This window comes from Neofelis nebulosa, chromosome 7, assembly GCF_028018385.1.
Source record: "Neofelis nebulosa isolate mNeoNeb1 chromosome 7, mNeoNeb1.pri, whole genome shotgun sequence".
Taxonomy (NCBI): Eukaryota; Metazoa; Chordata; class Mammalia; order Carnivora; family Felidae; genus Neofelis; species Neofelis nebulosa.
Genome location: NC_080788.1, coordinates 75,989,631 through 76,013,469, shown reverse-complemented (window position 1 = coordinate 76,013,469; position 23,839 = coordinate 75,989,631). Strand labels below are relative to the sequence as shown.

Below are 23,839 nucleotides of genomic sequence, written 5' to 3'. Positions count from 1 at the left end.
GCCTAACAATATTAATTTGTTTACAGAATCATTCATGCATTCATTTCCTGCCCTGTGTACTACTGCTTTTCCTACCTGGTCCTGCAGTGCTGGATTTACCAATTTTTGTTTTTGATGTTGTTGTGTTATTAAGAAACCGCTACATTTGTCAGTGATGATGACCATTGGGGTGTGCCTCTGAACCCCTTCTTCTCAGAGTATTTCATAGCCAGTCTGCTGATGTTTGGGTGTAGGGCCTTTTATTTGTTGCCTGAATATAGGTCAGTCCTGCCATAATGGATTTCTGAGTAAAGAAGAAAATGGATGTGAAAGAGCTATGTATACAAATCAGGTAGCATGGATCCATTATCCCTTCTCTCTAATTCCAAAATCCACAAGGCTCTGAAAGCTCTCATCACCCATTTTGTGGTGAGATCTGACTTGAATGAATGAGTCTGTGTATTCATTTATCTCATTTAGCTCATTCATTATCTCATTTAGCTGTGGTTATGTGTAAGTTTCCCTGCAGGAGTATTACTGTGTTTGCCTATAGAGTACTGACCTACACACTACTGAGAGCGTAAGGTACATTTTACCTTCCTAAAGTGTCAAAATTTTTGAATTCCAAAACACATCTGGTCTTAGGGCATTTGGATCAGAGCTGTGGACCTGTAGTATTTTTATTAGGGCCTCTAAGCCTTTTTTCTGTTGACAGCCATCTTTTGAGATTCTCTCCTTGGCACCATTTTTGGGGGGTATGCAAATGAGGATCTCCCTTGCTGTTACAAGGACTATTTACTGAGCTGCAGTAAGAGGTATGGGTTGAGCTTTGCAAGAGGTATGGGGAAGGAAGAAGCATTGCACACATATGCCGCCTCCCACCCCTGCCCTGGAGAAGGTCAGAGCTTCATGATAATGTGGAAAGTACTTTAATAGCAGTCTGTGGACTCCTGGTTGTGGTATGATAATCACATCCAGGAACTCCACCAAAATTGCAAAGGCAAAGCAGTGTGGAAGAGGATGTGATCAGACAGCAATTGTAGGCTTGTTGTGGTCTTTGAAAGATAAAACCAGAGATGGGGCTACAAAGGAGCCAGTTTTTGAAGAGCCTTATGTACCAAGCCAAACAGTTGAGAATTTATCCTTTGGCAATGAGAAGTCTTTAAACCTGGGGATGAATGATTGGGTTTGCACTTTTGAAAGAGGCTTCTGCCTGCATTTTAAGCGACCTCAAAAAAGAAATCACTGCAATATTTTAGGCAATAGGACATTTTACTAGTAGCCCTAATAATGCTTTATATAGTGCTTTAGGGTTTGCAAAAGATTTTCCCCTGCCTTAATTTATTTTGTAGTAGCCCTGAGGGATGGGTAGGTAATAACTAAGGAAGCAGATTCGGAGAACTGACTTGTTCAAGGTCATATCTAGCAACTAACAGCACCAGCTCTCCTAATTCTACATCTAGTGCAGCTTGGATGATATTAAAACCTTTTAGTATATTGCTCAGTTATGAGCATCGGTAAAAATAATCCGCTACCTGCATATCTCTTATGTTTGTCCTCAATAGACTGTCAGCTCCTTGAGGACTTGCAGCATTAAATTTGATGTGCCTTTGGCACAAAGATAGACTCACAATAGGCACCACCAAGAATTTGCTGGACTGTTTCTTCTCCAGATCCTGAACAGACCTAGGAAGAAGGAACACTTACAAAAACAGAGGGACTACCCTATTTCTTACTGTACATCTCATCATGTGTACTTATTAGGCAGTTTGTGTTTAAGGCACTGTTCTAGGTGCTGTGGGGAATACACAATGTAAAAACAATAGCGTTTTAATAAACTTGGTCGTCAATTCAGCCTATTCTATCTTATTTAGATCTCACACACCAAATTCCTTGGCTTTTGCAACAATTTTCTTTTCTTTAGTGAATGTTGGGTATTCCAATCAAAATTCTTGCACAGACTGATGAGAACTCTTAGGCTTACACATTTGCTTTGCAATTGTTTATGCAGTAATCAAGTATAACCCGGCACCTTTCCAAATGGGTGTTTTTTGAAACAAAGTAACCAAATCATTAAATAGACATATTTCTTTATAAAGAGCGAGAGTTTTAGCTTGACTAGGTTTCCAGTAATATCACTTCACAAGTGAAAATCGTCTTGGGAACTACACTTAAAATTTATAGTCAGCCGTGAGTTTCTGTGCCAGTCCTACAGAATTAGTGGGGAAATTAATAATGTAATCTTTTCCTTATACACCTGGCATATACTGCCATTTATGTTAGCAGTATTTCCCAGGCAGTCTAAGAGCTAGAGAGAAGTTCTAAATTATCCTCAGTCTTGGAATCCTATGTCAATGTAAAAGCACTTACTGAGTTGACTCAGTTCTGATTTTCCTTTACCAGCTTTGTATCAGAAGAACTTTTGGGGCCTCAGAAGAAACTCTATAGATCATTCAGACCTAGGGACAAGACTGAGGAGGGGGAGGGGATAGAAAACTGTCCCCCCTGCCGCTCCCCGGGTGCAAGTCCATTCTCCAACTTACTAATTATAATTTGGAGCAAGTCTCAGAGCCTCTGGTTCCTTATCTGAAAAGTAAGGCTTATGATAGTGTTTCTCAAAGATTGTAAGACATACATTTTTGCTTATTTTACATTTTAATATATTTGAAAACAAGATGTGTTTTACTGTGCATGATAGGTTATGGCTTAATTTGTCGTGTTTTTCTAATATAGTGGTGCATAAAATAATGTTGCATCTTAAAATCAGTGATTGCCTATTTGATGAAATATGGAAACATGCCTTACCAACCTCCTGGGCTGTCAGGATCAAATCAGATAATATGTTTGCTAGAACATTACAGCCGTGCTAACAGGCAAGCAAGCAAAAGTACCTTTGGACAACCCTTGACGACCTTTCTCCCTTTGGTGTGAAACTGTATTTCTGTGTGTCTTTAAATTGGGAAGAGGCAGAAAATGGAAATTGCGAATTTAGATGAATTAAGATATCAAATGCCTTTCTTGAATATTTGAAGTAAAATGAATTTTAATGGAGTCTTACATTTGACTTCCTGATTTTTTTTCCCCTTTTTGAACAATACCCCAGTCACGTTGGTCTTGTCTCCCCTTACCCACCACCCCCTGCAATAAGAACATCAGCTTTGGGTGGGAGAGGGGTGGAGGGTCATCAGTTTCATTTTGGACAAATTGCATTAGAAATGAGTTTGAGGCGTCCAAGTGAAGATGGTGAGTAGGCAGTTGAATTTATGAGTCAGAGATAAAAATGTGGCATTTTTGGTATAGAGATGGTAAATGCCGGCTCGATCTTGGATGAGATCACCTAGGAAACAAATGGAGAAAGGAGGATTGGAACTGGAGGTTGACAAGCCACCTTCAGCCAGCAAACCTGCTTTATTTGGCCTGTGCAGTGTTTTTAAAATATTTGAACAAGTTGCTGTCGCATGTTTATGGTTTTTTGGCTGCCTAGCATATATTTTCTCTTTTGATAGCAGCGCCCTAATTTCCTTTTAAGAAATTTCATATCCTTCAATCGCAGACCTTGTGCCTTAGACTAAGTTCCACCCCTGACTCCCAATGAAGTGTGTGACCCAGGGCTGGCCAGTCACTCCCAGAGTAGTTCAGCCATATGGTTGGTCCAAGAATGGCCTTGTAATCCAAGTTGGCCCAATCAGAGAGAACTTGGAAACTGTGGGGGAGCTCCAGGAGGAGAATTTGTCTTGCTTTCTACTTAAACCTGGCAGAATTTGGTGTGGAGGTCTAACAACTGCTTTGCTACCATAGGGTAGAGCATATCTGAGAATAGGAACAACAGAGAAGATCTGGAATACAGATAGAGGAACTAGGCCAGTGTCAGCTGCACCTGTAGGCTTTTCAGTTAAAAGAGTTAGTTAATAAATTCTCCTTTTGGTGTAACCAGGATTTCTTTTATTTGCACCAGAAATAAATCTTAACTGATTCAGTTGCCAAGATTTAAAAATCATGAGTTTTCATGTAGAACTCAGTACTTCTGGCTAATTGTCATTCTGGTAGACGTTTTATTACAGTCTGTACCTCTCTCTGCTATCATCTTACCCTGATGCCCAGGGTCTGTTGCCAGTTATCCAGCTTGCTCTGCAATGAGTTGAGAAGGAAGTGAAAGTCCACTTTGCTTCACTTCATTGTATTACTTGCTTACCCTCATTGATAGTTGGGCTTTTGATCACTAATGTAGGGTGAAAAGAAAAGGGGGCCTAGGTTCAAGCTTTGGGGAGCTTGAACCCTAAAGAACAGGTAAAGGGGGACAAGCTTGTGAAGAGAAGGGAACGACAGCATTCGTTGTGAAGGCCAAGGTAAGGAACATTTCAGGGAGAGAGTAATGAACATTGCCAAACACTGTCAAGATGTCAGATAAGATGAATGAAAAATTCTCATTTGAATTAGGCAACAGAGGTCATTATTGGCCTAGACTGGAGCTTTTGCAGGGAGAGTTGGAGACAAGCCAGATGGGAATGGTTTTTGAAAAATGAATGGCATGGGAAAAAGGGATGTAGTCAAGGAGGAGAGTTTTTATTTTTCCTGTGAAGGAAGTAAAGAAATACGGCATTAGTCTAGAGACACAAGCGGTTGAGGTGGAGTGCTTTAAAAGTACAATGGAAGATGCTGAAGTGTTGATGGGAAGGCTTTGGTTGAAAGGGTGTAGTTGACTGAATAAACAGGAGAGAATGGCGGTAACAGAGCGTGTGCACCTGAGAAGGTAGGACAGGGTGGGATCTACAGCCCAAGTGGAGTGGTTGACCTTGGGTGAGAGGAGGGAACGGGATGCAACAGGAAGGCAGAAGCTGAAGGCTTGGAGAGATGAAGGTTGGTCTCGTATCAGGAAGTTGCTGAGTGATGGGTTCCATTTCTCTGTTAGGAGGCAAGGTCATCTGAGAAAAGGGTGGAGGGGAGTGTTAGAAGGGGTTGCAGTTTGAAAGTGAAATAATAGTTGAGGACAAGGAGAGAGTGGGTCTGCGAGAGAAAGGCAGTAGGGTCGCCCAGCATTGTAGACAACTCATTTGCAGTTGGTGTTTGTGCAGAGCGACATCTCCACCTGACACATCTGCCCATGTGCCCTTTCTCCCATGCCCAGGCACTCAGTTGTGGGCACAGACACAACTACACTGAGTGTCCTCTGAGGCTGGGGTTTGGCGGAAGGGTGAGCAAGGTCGGTTTTGAGCATATGGCGAGGATGTTAGGGAGAGTGTGTTATGGGAACGATGGCATTTGGAAAGGCAGCTGAGTAAGAAGGCCGGTGAAACAGAACTTCTGAGGAGACCCTGATGGTTGATCCCTGTGAAGGGGATTTTAATGAGGGAACTGAAGCCGAGGCTATTTTAGTCAAAAGGCGAGGTGTTTGGGCTGTGGCTGGCTCCTGTGGAGTGGAGGAAAGGGTCGTTGGAGGGGAGGCAGTCGAGCGAATAGCGACTAGGGTGTCCATGGGTTTGGATATTCAGGTCACCCACGCTGACTGCCGGATTAAGGGAGACAGACTTTCGGCCGAGGTTCAGATGAGGTAATTGGGTTTGCTGTTACTTAATGAAAACCTTTGGTTTCAGTGGGAATTCAGCTAGGAGAGTATATCTAAATGATTTGGGGCCCACCTGTCTTTAGGTAGTATGTCCTGCGAGTGATACTTTATCAGGAAAAATGTGTCTTTTAACACTTTGTGTTTCTACAGAAAACATAAACCGTTTAAAGCTCTTGAGTTCCTAGCTTCTTTAGTTGCTGGAATGATTTGGTCTCCTTTGCCTTACATGGTCATGTTGCTTCTGAAGGTGACTTATGGTGCAATCAAAATCTTCAGGAGTAGGCCACGTTAAGCTGAGTCCCCTGTGGCTCCCACTGTGATGAGCTTTGAAGGGAGGGTAAGTAGGGAGCTATGTTGGAGACATCTGTTGTCGTTGGTAATGTGTGTCGTGCTTTGGCAGTAACTAGAGCTGAGCAAGCCCACCAGTCTGTAGTTTATAACCAGTAATCTGAGAGCCCAAAAAATACTTCTCTGAATGGTAAGGCATCAGAGCCAGCATTCCTCAGACTTAAGAGGGAAAAAGAGTTTGAAAGGCTCACCAACAGAAAGAAAGAAAGAAAGAAAGAAAGAAAGAAAGAAAGAAAGAAAGAAAGAAAGAAAGAAAGAAAGAAAAGAAAGAAAAGAAAGAAAAGAAAGAAAAGAAAGAAAAGAAAGAAAGACAAAAACAGCACTTGGGTTTTATAATAAGATGCTAAATCAGATCATCTCAAAACATCCCGAAGGTTGTGATAAAAATCTTCATCAAGTAATCAAGATGCACAAGTCTATAATCTCTTAAAAAAAAAAAAAGAATTCAAGCATGCAGGCTTTCAGATACAGCATCTATTCATTATGGATTCTGAAAACATTAGGTAAACGACAAAGCACGGGGCTAGTGTCCATGTTTTCAGGCTGAGGATGGTGAGGAAAGATAGTGGAAGAAGTCCCTCCGTGCTCAGAATATCAGTCACAGAATGAAATGTTTTGCAGCCTAGAGGGCTCTGATGCCAACCAGCCACTCACTCTGCTCTCTGCAGGTCTCTCTGTGTTCTTCCCCGAGGACCTGTTTATCCACCCCTCCTCTGCCCCATCCCAATGCCTCTCTTCCCCTTTCTCTACATCTCATCCATTTTTCCCTGCCCAGTGAGACCAAAACAAAGTCCAGCATGATGCTAGGTCTTTCCTGGCTCTGCCTCCTTTGTTTTTATAATTTGGTAAGTTAGCTCTATGATGGGTTTATAGATTGTTAAGGTTGTAAGAGACCTTGGATTCTTTTTTCCCCTCAAACAGTTCCCAAGGCAAGAATCACTTTACCCAACACAAGGCTTATAGTGTGCAAGTTCCTTTAATCCCTGGAGCATTCAAGAGTTCAGACTTGGGTTCTCTCATCTGGGCCTTTAAGGATGGCTTCATTTTTCTCCAGTAAAGAGAACACAGAGTTGCTGATAAGCATGGCATGTCCTTGACATCTGCTGTTTTATACTATTTTACCCAAGCAATAGTTTTGGCCCTGCCTTGATCATTTTTTCTTGCTCTCAAAATAACTAAACCACCTGCTTTGTTCTTAGCATTTTTTTTTGAAAGCCGTAGTTCATTCTACAGATGAGCCTTCTTGTAGCTTATAAATTTCTCCTGTGCTTTTGCGTACGTCTTTGGGAGGTATCACAAAGCATGTAAAATGGGAGAAGACCTGTAAGTTCACCAAGCATTGCTTCTCAAGCTTGACAGAGCAGAAGAGGGCTGGGTTAAATTGTAGCCAATGAGCCCTTGGCCTCCTTAAGATTCTTTAGGAAGTCTCTGTTGAATTTGCAAACTGCTAAGAACGGTGTAGTAGGCCAGTAATGGTAGCTATTCTTATGGGGCCTAAGCAGCTGGTCAGAAAGATCTCACACTGAAGAAGTTTATAAATTAAGAACTTACCTTCTGCATGAATTGAACTTCAGCATTTTCATTATCATGGTTGTTCCCTACACTTAGACCAGCCAAAGAATAAAACGTGGACCTTAGACTCCTAGAGCATTACAGCTGGCAGGAAATAGGGCTCAGCATCCAAAACGTTATATAGAGGGAAGCCAAAGCTTAGAGACATTTGGTGACTGTCCCTAAGCCACACTGTTTATGTTGGCAGCTTGGGACCAGGGTGCAGCTCTCTGGGCTCTGGAACTGGGATTTCCCCCCACACGAAGGTGTGTGACTCCAAAAAGTCACTCTTGAGGGAGGAGTGTGGAAAGACAGGAAGAAAGGGACAGTGTCCAGAGGGTGTCCTAATGCTGGGTATTAATGTCACAGAAGAGCATAAAATAAAGAGGTTTGGCCCCCTGATATTTTATCACATTTCTCCTCTCTGATATTTGGCTTCTGTATCTGGTCCTTTTTAAATTAAATTCTGGGTCACTACTTTGAAAAATCAGGAGGGTTTGGGGTGGGAGGTGCTAGGGATAATTATAGCCACCCTTAATATTAAAGGTCACTGCTTTGAGAACGCATCTGGCAAAGAGAGAGAAGAGCCTGGGCTCAGAGAGGCCCCTGGGTCTTGTGGGAAGTCTGTGGTTCCAGTGCTTTGCTGCCTGGGCCTGGGGTAGGCACTCACTAAGTAGCTGTGTAAGGCTGAGCTGCCTGCCAGTGAGAAGCCACTGGCAGTGGCCGAGGTCTGAGATGTATCGAGAATTTCTGGGAGTCCCATTTGTGTACACTGCAGGAAGGATGGGAAAATAAAGAGGTAATACAGCACCCTGACGATAGAACACAAGAGCATACATACAAAGATTGGGTTAACAATGGGTTTCCTGAGATTCCTGAGATGGGCACAGTGTATAATTGTGCTGTCCATCACAGGGAAGTCCTGTATTGCCTTCCTCGGGGAGAAGGCTGTTTAGTGACCCACAACCAAAAGCATTTGGATGGAGGGCAAATTCAGAGAGGGATGACTGAGCAGACCGAACAAGCACTGAATTAGAACTGTAGGTGGCAAGCTGAGGTTCAAAGCCAGGCACTTCAGCTTCCCATTTGGAGATCTCAACCACTGTGCTACCTGCCCCTACTGAGCTGATCTCAGCCCTGGGAGAAACAACCAGGAAGTCTTCCTGTTCTCTGGTGTCCCCCTTAGAGCCCGGTGAGTCGGTGAGTCGTTGGGATGCATTACGGCCCAGGGCCACCCTTAGTCAAATGACCATGATATTTAGATTCTCATGGAATCCCAATCTTTGAATACCTTTGCATTCTTTTCTTATACCATCAACTTTTTATCTTGGTAGCTAAGAATCAACTGGTTTTCCCTACCCTTTGGAGACTTTTTAGTTAAACTTGGCTCAACCTAAAGCCTTCTGGTAATTCCACATGTTCCTGTGCCTTCCTTCCTCATTGTCTCCCTCTGCCTCTAAACTTCAGAGTCCTTAAAGAGCTGTCTGTGTCATTCACGTGCATTCCTAACACAGCACTCCTCTCCACCCAGGCTTCCACGGCCCATCTCGTCCCATGAAGGGGGGCTTTACTGAGGACTTGAAGACCCACGGTTTGTTTGACACACCACATCTTTCACCGGCTTTACTGGTTCTCGCCCTGCTTCGTGTTCTTTCTCACTCAAACATCAAAGTTCTACCCACATTGGGGCAGCGGTGGGACAGGGACCCCTCACTAGGGACCTAACATCTAGCCAAATAAATACTGGTTATTTTCCAGGAATTCTGGTGAGTAAAAGATTTGTCTCATTACATGCATTTCAGCCCAGGCGCAACTATGCAAAGCCAGAGATACTAGTTTATACCCAACATCTAATTGACTACACCATTGATTATGCCATTACGGGAGTGTTTGTACTCCTAATAAATGTTTTACTGCTTACTCAGCATTATATGCTGTACATCTGGACAGCACTCACCTCAAATTTCCTTTATCTCCCTGATCCGCCAAACTCTTTCCTTCATTGTAAGGCTTATAACTTTGTTTTTACCTCTCATACCAATTCCCATGTACTTAGAGCCTGAAGCACGTGTGAATCCCATTCCACCTCTCCTTTCCTGCTCCTCAGACCTGAGAATATATTAATTTTTTCTATTAAGCTTTGTGCCTTCCTAGGTTTGTTTTATGATTTCAGCTGTCCTTTTCATGCCCTGTTAGTAAAGTAAGTTCACAACCCAAGAGTTGTGCTATCAGGGATTAGTACAAACATGCTTAGCGTTTTCTTTAGAGTAAAAATTGTGTTTGGCATGCAAGTATTCTTTTTTTTTTTTAAAGTTTATTTATTTTTGAGACAGAGCACAAGAGGGGAAGGAGCAGAGAGAAAGAGAGAGAGAGAGGGAGGGAGGGAGACACAGAATCCAAAGCAGGCTCCAGGCTCTGAACTGCCCCTACATAGCCTGACGTGGGGCTCGAACTCACGAACCGTGAGATCACGACCTGAGCAGATGTTAGACACTTAACCAACTGAGCCACCTAGGAGCCCCTGATGCACAAGTATTCTTAAGACTTGTGTTCCTTTCTCTAGAATGATGTGAATTTCTCCCAGTCTTTATTACTGGCACGGATTGTCTCAATGTCTTTTTCCCCAAAAGAGCCATAAGAGATTTGGTGTCATTGGAAACTAGATCCCCGCACAAATTTTGGAAGGATCAGGAAGTCACTCTCCTTAATTTTGAGGATTGCCTAGGACCTCAGATACAGATTCTTTCCAGTTTCTAGGAGTTAGAACTTCGCTACCATTCATGATTGGCACAAACTAAAGGTTAGTAATCTAATTCCATCTTTGTTTTTTTTGTTTTTTGTTTTTCCCTAGAGATAAAGTTAATTTCTGTTCTGGAGAAGATAGAAGAGATTTCGTACAGATCACAGTATTCACTGATGAGGCTAAAGCATTAGAAGTTTATGACATCTTTTTTTCTTGGTGAAACAAGGGGGAAGAGCAGAACGAAAGTATATTAGGTACTAATAACAATAGTTGGTAGCATTTGTGGAGCATGTATGTGATACAGGTACCATGCCAACCATTTTCCATTTTTCATCTTAGTTATTACAACAACTCTGTGACTCTCCACTCTCATCTTTATTTTGCAAGTGAGAAACTTCTCATGCACAGAGAAGCTCAACAGCTTGTCCAAGGTCACACAGCTAATAAATGGCAGATCAGTGATTTTTAACGTTGGCAATGCTGTCCGAAGCTCACACTCTTAGCTACAAGGTTGCATTGCCCTACACTGGGTCATTTTGACTTTCCCTCACTTTGAGTACAAGCCTCCCACAATTACATATAAAGCACAGGAGAGGTGGCAGTTCAGCTTCTTTTTCCTGTTGTTTATTTAATAGCAAGGTTAAAAAACAAAAGGCGGCATGTAGTCTAAATCAAGATTAATTAGACCCATGTGGAAAACATAACCACTATCCATGCCAAATTTCCGGCATTTTTCCTTTTTCATGTTCAATTTTTTTTTAATTTTTTTTAATGTTTATTTCTGAGACAGAGACAGAGCATGAGTGGGGGAGGGGCAGAGAGAGGGGGAGACACGGAACCTGAAGCAGGCTCCAGGCTCTGAGCTGTCAGCACAGAGCCTGATGCGGGGCTCGAACTCACAAACTGTGAGATCATGACCTGGGCCAAAGTCAGTAGCTCAACCAACTGAGCCACCCAGGCGCCTCTCATGTTCAATTTTTAACAGTCACTGGTACACGTATTCTTCCACTTATTTTCCATGTGAAATAGCTGAAGCTAGCAGAGGGTGCTGAATTGTTGCCTATTTCCTGAAGACTCTTTGTCTGAGTGGAACTTCTCTAAAAAAAAAAAATCCATTTTTGTTTGTGGAACACGTCTTTCTTTGGCTAACATGGTGTTAACTGGTGTAGAATCCTGGCATTAAACTGAACTTTCCTTTTTCTTTCTGAGCTGGCGGAAGGGAACAGGGTCAGGGTGATAGGCAGAGCATCAGGACAAAACCCCTCATAGGATCCCAGACGTCCCTGTTTGCCTCCACCCTCCTGCCCTTGAGGTTTTAGAAGAAACTTAAGGAGATCTCCTTGAGCTGGGTTATCCACTTGTGATTTAAAAAAAATAATAATAACAGTTTTCCTTTATTTTGTAGAGGAAAAAATTAAGAATATCTCCCCCTTGGGGTACCTGGGTGGCTCAGTCGGTTAAGTGTCCAACTTCGGCTCAGGTCATGATGTCACAGTTTGTGACTTCAAGCCCTGCATTGGGCTCCGTGCTGACAGCTTGGAGCCTGGAGCCTGCTTCGGATTCTGTGACTCCCTCTCTCTTCCCTCCGGCCCTCTCTGCCCACCCCCCCCCCACCCCTGCCCCTGTTCACACCCTGTCTCTCTCTCTCTCTCAAAAATAAACAAAGATTTAAAAAAATTAAAAAGAATATCTCCCCTTTCCCAAATATAAAAAGGGTATTCTTTTTTTTTTATGTTTATTTATTTTTGAGAGAGAGAGAAACAGAGCATGAGCTGGGTTGGGACAGAGAGAGAGAGAGGAAGACACAGAATCTGAAGCAGGCTCCAGGCTCTGAGCTGTCAACACAAAGCCCGACGTAGGGCTTGAACCCACGAACTGTAAGATCATGACCTGAGCTGAAGTCGGATGCTTATCACTGAGCCACTCAGGCGCCCCATAAAAATGGTATTCTTATATTGCTTTCATAATTCGATTTGAAAATTCCTCAACTGCTTTCAATATTTTCTTCATTATTATAATATTCTTCCTTTATCCCAGCCACAGAAAGGGTCATAGAAATATAACAAATAAAATACTATTATTTATAAATAGCTATCTCAGAGCTTTGATTTATGAGTGATGTAAAAAATAAAGTTTCTTAGTTTTCCCCCCACATTTAAAATAATATAGTAACTACAGAAACTTTGGACAATTCCAAGAAATAGGAGCAAAGAAAAGCAAACTCCCATAGTCCCTATACCCAGGGGGGAAAAAAAACCAAAAAACAAAAAAAAACCTCACTGTTCTCATATAGTTTCTTTTCTTGAAGAGTTCTTATACCTTTTTCTGTGTAAAGTTTTTATTTATATTTATCAGGAACGGAATATAAACTTCCCTGGTATTTACCTGTGTAAGATAAATTACAGAGCTAACTGATAAATATTGGAGGTTCGATAGAACAAGGCACTGTAGTAATAGTAATTCTGTAAAATATCAGTAGTTGAAGTATGGCCAACTCTTAATAAAAGTTATCAAAATAACCCTTTGGGTTATGATCATACTGAAAATACAGTTTTGGTTCCTGCTCTGTCAGAAAGATGTCACTGGTTCAAGAGACAACTGGCTACCCCTACCGTGTCCCAGGTCATCTTACAGATCTTTGGCTGGCACCTCCCTGGATACGTAGCCAGTGCTCTGGACTTCTGGGTGCTTGAAAACAGAGCACCCAAGTCCTGCCGTTGGGCATATCACGGAATTGCTGGAGAAGACAAGATGACATTTCTGCGGCTACTTTTATTTTTTTGGTATGGAACATTTAAAACCTACACAGAAGTAGAGAGAATATTATAATGGACCCCATGTGCCTTTCTTACAGTGTCAACAGTGATCAGTCTGTGGTCTTGCTTTGCCTAGACCCCAACCTCTAATTCCAGATCCTGGATTGTTATGAAACAGATCCCTGACATTTTATTATTTCATTTGTAAGTATTTCTGTACACATCTCTGAAAGTAAGGACTGTTTTTTTTTTTTCTTTCAATACTATCATCATACTTGAAGAACTTCTCTGATATAATTGAATATGGAATATCTAGTCAGTGTTCATTCATCTGTTTTCCTTATTTTTCTTTTCAGTTTGTATAAGGATCCAAATAAGGTCCATACATTCTGTTGGTTGACATGCCTCTTCAGTTCCTTTTACTCTATAGGCTCACCTTCCACTGTCTTTCCTTCCAATTTATTTTTTGCCAAACCAGAGCATTTACTCTGCAAAGTTTCCCGTAGTCTGGATTTTGCCAATTACATCCTATGGAGTTAAATGTTAAAAGTCCCTCTTTAACATATTCCTCTAAATACTGTATTTATTGCAAACTGGTAGGTGCACCTGGAGGCTGAATCGAATTCTGTTTCCATATCTTGTCAATAATACTATAATAAGTGTGTTATGTACTCCCATCAGGAGGCGCTTAAATTAACATCAGTTCCCTGTGTGTGTGTGCGTGTGTGTGTGTGTGTGTGTGATATGTTGATATGTTCACAGTCAAGGGTGATCGTTTCCACCTAAATCCATCAATTCATTATGGGTTTCAAAGTCTTATTTCAATCATTTCTTCATTTGCCACCTAGGATACTTATATAATGAGAAACTCCTGTTAATCAGCTGTTTGGTTATCCTGAGGTACGGTTGGCTCCATTAGCGAACTAATGAGTAGTATTCTCCAAAGGTAACCATTGAGAGAGACAGAGACACAGAGATGGGAAGAGGAAAGAGAAGTGTGTGATTCATTGAGAATTCATGAATTCAGGAGCGCCAGGGTGGCTCAGTCAGTTGAGCATCTGACTCTTGGTTTCAGCTGAGGTCATGACCTCATGGCTCCTGGGGTCGAGCCCTAGTCTGGCTCCATGCTGATGGCATGGAGCCTGCTTGGGATTTTCTCTCTCCCTCTCTCTCTCTGCCCCTCCCCCGCTCATGCTTTCTCCCCTCCCCCCTCTCTCTCTCTCTCTCAAAATAAATAAACTTAATTTAAAACATGAAAATAATTCATGAGTTCAAAAATATTAGTGTTTCAGTCCATTCCAGTTCTTACTGATACTAAAATCGTCTCACTTTTGACTAGTGGGAGCCCCTCTATGTTGGCTCCTGAATTTTTTTATGTGATTCACCTGCTTTGACAGCTTTCCTGCTTTTTACATGTTAAGGTATTCTAGGCTAGTGATTCTCAAAGTGTGATCTGAGGCTGCCTGGGGGTTCCTGAGACCCTATAAAGGGGTCCGTGAAGCCAAAACAATTTTCATAATTGGACTAAGATATTATTTACCTCTTTTACTCTCATTTTCTCACATGTGTATACTGGAGTTTTCTAGAGACCACTGGTTGACTATGGAAATGTGTGTGTATATTTTTGTGTTTTCTAGAATTTTCTAAGATAAGCTCTTCGGAGTCTTCAATAATTTCTTAAAATATAAAGGGGTCCTAGGATCAGAAAACTTAAGAACTATTGTTCTAGGATCCTCTTTACATTTCTTACCACGTTCACAGACTCACTGGTGCCCTTATAAATTAGCATCCTTTTTTTTTCAGCTTTATTTTTATGTGTGAGTGATCTGCCCCAAGTAGCAAAACCAGAATTTGAATGTAGATGTTTATGCAGTATTTCTGTCCATAAAATAGAATCACTGCTGTCCAAAAATTTATGATTAATTAATGCTTAGAAGCTGTAAACACTGCATGCTATGCTAGACGTGTACATTTTAGGGGCCACCAAGTAAAATTAGCTGTTCTTTTTCTCAAGTGGAATGGCCCTCCAAAAGGGAAAAACAGATGTTGAGACAGGATGAGTGGTTGCTATAGCTCCATGGTATAATGAGAAACAATGCATTGAATAGTTGTTTTTCTGGTCACAGTAGGGAAATTCAAGATGCAGCAGTAACACATTAGAGTGTTAACTTTTGAAGATTTCAGCCATCCGGAGAAAAGCCTGCTTGGCATGTGGAATTCAGTAGTTCATGCGTTTCCCACTTATTTCTGAACCCAAGATCCAAATGACTGCTTGACCATGTAGCTCAGAAATAATTTTTCATCTTGCAGTTAATTGAACCAAATCCTGCAAGAAAGTATCCTGCAGTTTTCAAAGCTGAATAATAGTGCCTTAAGCCTGGGATTCTCATTTTCCCCTCACTGAATAGTATACATATATCTAAAAGATGGTTACTTGAAACCACTGGATTTCATGGTTCTTGGTCCTCAGGGGGATCTTTATTTTGTTTCACTCTGTTGAGCTGAACTTGGTAACTTGTCCTTGGTTCACCATTGCCAATAACTGTAGCTTCTCTTCAGTACTGAACATTATAACTCACTTCCCAGGCACATGGAAGAATTTCCACCAGAAGAAAAAGACGTGTGCTTTCAAACCAAATGGGCTTGGCTTTCTGAAATTAGCAGCCTTACGTAATGGACTTGAGTATTTACAAATGTAAGAAACACCTGACAACCTCAGGTGCCATCTGGAAAAGTGTCATCATATAGGAAGCTGGGATCAGAGCCCACATCACCATTCAGGTGCTTCATAATTACTTTGTGGTTCAGTGTGGGAGTGAGGCAAAGAATATGTCAAGGGTTTCAGAGCTCTTAGTAAAAGATAGATATCTTTGTCAGAGTAGATATTAAATACTAAATAAGTCTGCGTTTATGAGCAAATTTATTTTTCACTGGAGCCTTGTTCTTTTTCTCAACATTAAGTGTGTCACAGTGAAATGATTTAAATATGTGCTTCAGGTGACTTGTTGCATTTAGATTTATGTATTTGGAAAGTCAGATGCCTGGGCTTTTCTAGCAAGCCAGCTCATGTTTTAGAATACATGGAAGTCAGTATGGAGTGGAAGGGTAGTCTTTCATGAGGATGGCACTACAGTTGGTCTTGCCGAATTTTATCTTCTTTTGTGTCACTGACCAAACCGCAAAAAAAAAAAAAAAAAAAAAAAAAAAAAAAAAAAAAAGTTTCACGTTAAATTCACTAAACAGACCGACTTTGCGTGGAAAGCATGCAGTGTATAATGATGTGAGCCTTGAACTTATGGCTGGGGAATGCCAGGAATCTGGGGTTCTGGTGTCACTGAGGAAAATGACCCCGCCTCTGTGTGCCTTGGCTTCCTGTTGAGAAAGTTCTGCTCTTCATAAGAGCTCTGAAGGACTAGGAGGAAGGTGCTTTATGTGTGGAGTTTTCCATAAAATGCAGTCCTAACTGAAAGGCTGGGTTAAAGGTACGTCAATGCTTTATAAAAACATCTTTTATGTATATGTGAACTATTTATTAGTTTATGTCTCACCTATTTATTTACTTAGGTATGAAGTTGCCCCAGGCAATTTGAATTCTGATTTAAAATTCAGGTTTTGTTCACTTAATTCCCTTCTTTTTCTTAAGGGCAAAGAATATAAAGGCCTGGGAAATAGAAATTGGAATTGATTTTAATTGCCTGAATAAGTTTACCAGAAAAAAAGTTTTATCAAAGTGAAAATGAGGTCCAGATTATTTTTGTTCTTCCTCTGTAATTAATAGCAGGCAATTTTGGAGTATTCCATAAATCTCTTAAAAGTCTAAGTGAGAGTATCCATCACGAAGTGAGCCATGACTTAACAACTCTTTGTGACAATTGCCTTGGATAAAAATCTCTGTGATGAGAACTCACAATTCCAGGAATACATTTGGAGGTGGAATCAATTACATAGATGATTCCCAAAAGGATATGAAGCTATTTTAGAATATCTCAGAAACTCTGAAAGCCTCTTCCCAGCTTTGCCAAATCTCAGTGAGCCACTGCTGGGAGCAGTTGTGTTTTGTTCCTTTCAGAATTACTACCCAGCTGAAGTTAGGCTGCTGTGGAGATTGGGAACAATACCCTGTTAGAATAGCCTTTCTCTTTGGAGAGTGCCGCTCTTTCTAGAAAAGATAAATTACGGCATTGCATGATTTGTAGTTCATACAGTAGCAGTCACTACGTGGTTTAGAACCATGACACGTACAAATTTCTGGTATTTTACTTTGGTTCTAAATGGAAGGGATTTGTGTGTGTGTGTGTGTGTGTGTGTGTGTGTGTGTGATATCATTTTGCCTGAAGAAGCTACATATGGGTGCTTTGGAGTCTAGGAACATTTTCCACTGAAAATGTACACTGCTTAGCTGAGGGTCAGAGCCAAGTGGGAGTGAGTTCTGAAGGAACAAGGACAATGTGACCATACTCTCTTCCTCAGTTGGTGGGAGTGGACATGTTGGATCTCTGCTTCACTAAGGGAGGAGAGCTTTTCTCTGCGTTTAAATATGCTACAAGATACTGTGGAACCTGACTTAGGTCTGGGGACTTAGGTCTGGGAAAGAAGTATGTTTTGATTATTTATTATATAGTTTAGTGTAATCTGTATGATTCTTCTCTCACTTTTACTTTGAGAGACAAGTAGGAAAATGGAAAAGCAAAGAACTCAGGTGGTCTGCAAATGAGAGTAAGAGAAAAACATCTCTAGGAAATCAAATAAGATCTGAAGATGTATGTTTAAGTTTTCAGAACTTCAAATACTCAAACCCAGGGATCAAGAATTCTCCACTTATAGAACGACTTTGAAATTTTATTTTTTCATTGCTGCCTGCCTTCACTTGATATGTTGTAAAATTTTATAGTTGTGTGAAGTTATTCAAAATCAAAACAAAATAAGTTAAGTAGAAATGATCTTAGCTATCATCCAGTCCATCTGTTGTATGCTGCTGATGAAGCCAGTAACTTGCTGTGAAAGTTCTTAGTCTCAGAACTTTCCATGCCCAGCTCTGGCTTTAATGCATAATACATACTGGCTGGCTAGTGGGCTGACTGGAGTAATATTTACTAAAAACCAACCAACCAACCAACCAACCAACCAACCAACCAACCAACCAAAAAACCCTGAAGCAAACCCTGTGGCCAGAGTACATTTGAAGAAAGTCTTGGTGGAAAGGTCGAGAAGTATGATGGAAAGTGTTTGAATGGCTCTTTGGGGATTTAAAAACTTTGCCATTCTTCCATGAGTTGTTAAATCCTAATGTCTACTATTCCAGAAACTTCTTATGTGTAAATGTTCTGTATGTATAAAAACTTTTGTCGTGTAAAATATCTTTTTGTGACACATTCTCAAGCTCGTAGTATCTTTTACCATTACTTTGGGAGTACTGTTTAATGACTATTTGAGAATCAACAGAAGAATGAATGAATGAGATCATTATTGCCATTTAGAGACTGTTCTCCATATGCCAAAAATTTAAAAAAAAACATGGATTTTAAAGTTCCATCTAACAGTAGCTTAGCAAATCAGTGACATTTCATTGGTTTATTTTAGCTTTCCACTTACTTGTATTAATGTCTTTCGATAGAATTTTAAACACTTTTTCTTATATTAGTTACATATCACATGTATTTATATAATATATAGTCATATACTATATAATTGTTATATAGTATATATTATTAAAGTGGTTTTCTATTCTGTGTATTATTATTATTGAGGAATAATTGACATTAACATTATATTAGTTTCAGGTGTGCAACATAATGATTGGGTATTTTTATATATTACACAGTGATCACCACAGTAAGTCTAATTGACATTCATCACCATACATAGTTACAAAATTTTTTTTCTTGTGATGAGAATTTTTAAGATCAACCCTTTTAGCAACTTTCAAATATATAATACAGTATTATTAACTGTAGTCACCATGCTGTACATTACAACCCTGTGACCTACTTATTTTATAACTGCAAGTTCTACCCTTTGACCTTCTTCACTCATTTTGCTTCTCCCCATCCCCATGGATGTGTCTATGAGCTGTATCTATGAGCTTGATGTTTTTTGTTTGTTTAATTTTTTAAAGTTTCTTTTTATTTATTTTGAGAGAAAGATAGCAAATTGAGGAGGGGCAGAGAGAGAGAGGGAGAGAGAATCCCAAACAGACTCTATGTTGTCAGCACAGAACCCAACGTGGGGCTCGAACTCACAAACCGTGAGGTCATGACCTGAGCCAAAATCAAGAGTTGGACACTTAGCCAACTGAGCCACCCAGCTGCCCCCTGTTTGGTTGTTTCCTTGTTCAGATTTCACATATAAGTGAGATCATATGGTGTTTGTCTTTATCTGTTTGTTTCACTTAGCATAAATCCCTCAAGGTCCATTCGTGTTGTCACAAATGGCAAGATTTTTTTCTTTTTGTGGCTTAATAGTATATCATTGTATATTTTCTTTATTAATGTATCTACTGATGAACACTTAATCAAAAAAATTGTAAATAATCAAAAAAAAATTTTTTTAATGTTTATTTTTGAGAGAGAGAGAGAGAAAGAGAGAGAGAGACAGAGTGCGAGCAGGGCAGGGGCAGAGAGAGAAGGAGACAGCATGCTCCAGGCTCTGAGCTGCCGGTACAGAGCCCAATGCAGGGCTCGAACCAACGAAGTGTGAGATCATGACCTGAGCCAAAGTCGGATGCTCAACCGACTGAACCACCCATGCGCCCCTATTGTAAATAATTTTGACTATTTTTTTAAAATATAATTTATTGTCAAGTTGGCTAACATACAGTGTATACAGTGTGCTCTCGGTTTTGGGGGTAGATTCCTGTGATTCATCGCTTACATACAATACCCAGTGCTCCTCTCAACAGGTGCCCTTCTCAGTGCCCATCACCCATCCTCCCTTCTCCCTTGCCCCCCCCCCCCCACATCAACCCTTGGTTTGTTCTCTGTATTTAACTGTGTCTTATAGTTTGTCTCCCTCCCTCTCTGTAACTATTTTTTTCCCCTTCTCTTCCCCCATGGTCTTCTGTTAAGTTTCTCAAGTTCTAAATATGAGTGAAAACATATGATATCTGTCTTTCTCTGACTGACTTATTTCACTTAGCATAATATCCTCCAGTTCTATCCACATTGCTGCAAATGGCAGGATTTCATTCTTTCTCATTGCCAAGTAGTAAGTATTCCATTGTATGTATAAACCACATCTTCTTTATCCATTGATCAGTTGATGGACATTTAGGCTCTTTCCATAATTTGGCTATTGTTGATAGTGCTGCTATAAACATTGGGATACATGTGCCCCTATGAATCATCACTCCTGTATCCTTTGGATAAATTCCTAGTAGTGCTATTGCTGGGTCGCAGGGTAGTTCTATTTTTAACTTTTTGAGGAACCTCCATACTGTTTTCCAGAGTGGCTGCAAGAGTTTGCATCCCCACCAACAGTACGAGAGGGTTCCCATTTCTCCACATCCTTGCCAGCATCTGTTGTTTCTTAAACTGTTCATTTCAGCCACTCTGACCGGTGTGAGGTGGTATCTCAGTGTAGCTTTGATTTTTATTTCTCTGGTGATGAATGATGTTGAGCATCTTTTCATGTGTCTGCTGGCCATCTGGATGTCTTCTTTGGAGAAGTGGCTATTCTGCCCATTTCTTCACTGGATTATTTGTTTTTTAGGTGTTGTGTTTGGTAAGTCCTTTGTAGATTTTGGATATTAACCCTTTATCTGCTATGTCATTTGCAGATATCTTTTCCCATTCTGTTGGTTGCCTTTAAAAGTTTTGTTGATTGTTTTCTTTGCAGTGCAGAAGCTTTTTATCTTGATGAGGTCCCAATAGTTCACTTTTGCTTTTAATTCCCTTGCCTTTTTATGAAGGAAATTGAAGAAGACACAAAGAAATGGAAAAACATTCCATGCTCATGGATTGGAAGAATAAATGTTGTGAAAATGTCAATACTGCCCAAAGCAGTCTACACATTCAATGCAATCCCAATCCAAATTGCACCAGCATTCTTCTCAAAGCTAGAACAAACAATCCTAAAATTTTTATGGAACCACAAAAGACCCCAAATAGCCAAAGTAATGTTGAAAAAGAAAACCAAAGCGGGAGGCATCACATCCCAGACTTTAGCTTCTACTACAAAGCTGTCATCATCAAGACAGTATGGTATTGGCACAAAAACAGACACACAGACCAATGGAATAGAATAGAGACCCCAGAATTGGACCCACAAATGTATGGCCAACTAATCTTTGACAAAGCAAGAAAGAGTATCCAATGGAAAAAAGATAGTCTCTTTAGCAAATGGTGCTGAGAGAACTGGACAGCAACATGCAGAAGAATGAAATTAGATCACTTTCTTACGCCATATACAAAAATAAACTCAGAATGACTGAAAGACCTAAATTGTGAGACAGGAAACCATCAAAACCCTAGAGGAGAAAGTTTTGACTATTTAAAACATTGGGGTGAAGATATCTTTTTGAGTTAGTGTTTTCATTTTCTTCAGGTATGCCCAGAACTGGAATTGCTAGATCATATGGTAGTTCGAGTTTTAATTTCTTGAGGAACCTCCATATTGTTTTCTGTAACAATCGGTGATTTCCTAACAATGTAAAGTAATGTGTCTTATCACAAAGCTGAGAATTTTAATTTGAACCATTTTTTTTCTTTTTAAATGAATTGTGGCTATTTCCCATAGGGAGAGTTGGGTCTAGGGTCTGATCGTTTTGTTCACGTGGGGCTCAGGCAAATTTGTTTCTGTAACCAGGAATTTCCCATTCCCTGTCTGGCTTCATGTCTTGGGTGCTGGTTCTGGCTCCATGGACAAGACTCTGGAGTAGAGAGGGAGCCAGGCCTGCAGATGTGGTTCTTGTTTGGTGAAAGGCTGCCAAAGGTGAGTCCAACCCTGAAGATTCCTTTCTCATTTTCCTTGGGGACTTAAGATGACATGACTATTACTTGATTTTCTAGAAGTCCTGCTCTATGACATAAAAAGTGGCTTATCTGTGAGACCTTGTTTTTGAGATGTTCTGACTATTTAAAAAAGAATGTGAATATTCTGAAGCATTGCAGGGCTAATTTGTTTTGCAGCTAATATCTTCAGGTTTAGAGGAAAGAATCCCAGTATCTTCTTCATTTCATCCCTTCCCTCCACAGATGTCAAGTGAGCACTTCTCACATAGCAGGCCCTATGTGGTGTGCTCAAGTTTGAGCATAGTTCCCTGCCCTCACAGAGCTTCCAGTGGAGGAGACAGGCACACACAGAAGTTAAATCTGTCAGATGGTGATAGGATCTATGAAGGAAGTTAAAACAGGGATGGGGGACAGGAAGTGTGCGAAGGGGTGAGGGATCCATATTAGGACCTAGGGTCCTGTGCTACTTATGGTGACTATTGGGGCCCATAGGCATGAAATAGCACAGTCATTTATACATTGTGGCTTATCGTGCTGTCATGGTCACTGCCAGCATTGTCACTGTCACAGCCAGAATGTACCTACCCACACCTATTAGCCAGGGTGTGTACAGAATGAGTCAGACAGCTGAGTGTCCTTCTGTGGACACATGCAGAGGAATTATTAATGACAAAACCATAAAATGACTGTATTCATTCAGCAAATGTTTACTGAATGATGTATATACAAGGCATTGCGGAGGGCAGTAAGACCCATCACCTGTACCTTTCCAGAAGAGCATATAATCTAGCATAACTGTGTGTGCTAGGTCATTTACACGTTGATGATGTAACATTTGAGGTGAACTGTGAAAGGTCCACAGCATGTGCTGGTTTGTCACTTTGCTGAGGCATGGTTTTCCGTCAGGTCTTCCGGGAGGCGGGTGTGGTGTACTAGCCAGGAGTGTGTTAGGCGAGTGCACTGTGTCCACATTCCAGCAGAGTGTAGTTTCTACCCATTGATCAATGTGTAAAATGCCTCTGAAGTGAAATATGCTTTCTTCGTGAAGGATCGCTCTCAGAAGGAAGCCAGTTTCAGGTGCTGGTGTTCGACATGATGGTTCTTAGCCAGAAAATGGAATCATTTAGGGTCTCAAGGACCTACTTAGCATTTTCCAACCTTTCTGAGGAATTCACATGCTGCGCTTGTCATCTTGGAGATGAACCCCGTATGAGCCTACTATTTGGGTGAATCCTGATAAGGGGCCTAATTGGAAGTGTGGACATGGGAGAGGTTATCTCCTTTGTCTGGAGGTGACTATCTTGGAGGAAGCTACTTCAGGAGCTGCTTCATCTGGGCCTTAATATCAGGTTCTTTCCTTTCCTTTAGAAAGGAAGGATCAGGCATCTTTATGTAAAAATCCCGGCCGTTTATTATATAGATGGGATCAAAAGTTTACTGTGTAAAAATATGTATACTACTACATAGAAAGTATGTGTGTGTGTACACATATATAAAATACTATATAAAAACATATATCTAGTACTATATAGAAACATCCATGGTAAAATCTTGGATTGTGAGTAACTTGTTCTGTGAGTGTTGTGCAAGACAAGCAAACATTATATACAAGTGCTTTGGCTTATGATGTTTCTGGAATGCATTATGCTTACAAACCAAGGTTCTACTGTATATAATACACAGTAAAGAGAAAGCTTGGAAGAGGAAGGAAAAGCCACAAAATACAGTAGCAGAGGCTGTTGGCCACCCACCAGAACCCACGATTTCTTTTTCCCGAGTCCACGGTGAGAATATATCTTCCAGCCTCCCTTGCACTTGTGTGCAGCCATCTGACTGAATTCCAGCCAGGAGAACGACCATGATGCAGATGGCAGAGCCCATCAGCCTCAATCCGTGTTTCAGCGTGAGGAGGATGAACGCCTCATCCTTCTCCATCATGGAAGCCAGATAC

The 23,839-nt window shown here is 40.8% G+C and overlaps 1 protein-coding gene across 4 annotated transcripts in view; it reads left to right on the top strand.

Moving 5' to 3' along the window:
• STXBP6 (syntaxin binding protein 6) overlaps positions 1-23,839 on the top strand; it is a 251,046-nt gene that overhangs the window by 21,901 nt on the left and 205,306 nt on the right. Inside the window, exon 1 of one of the 4 annotated variants that reach the window (XM_058738699.1) lies at positions 16,287-16,422. The exons of the other annotated variants lie outside the window; for them this stretch is intronic. The gene's annotated coding sequence lies outside the window, so the exon portion shown is untranslated. Of the gene's footprint in view, positions 1-16,286; positions 16,423-23,839 lie in introns of those variants that run through there. 4 annotated transcript variants of the gene reach the window in all.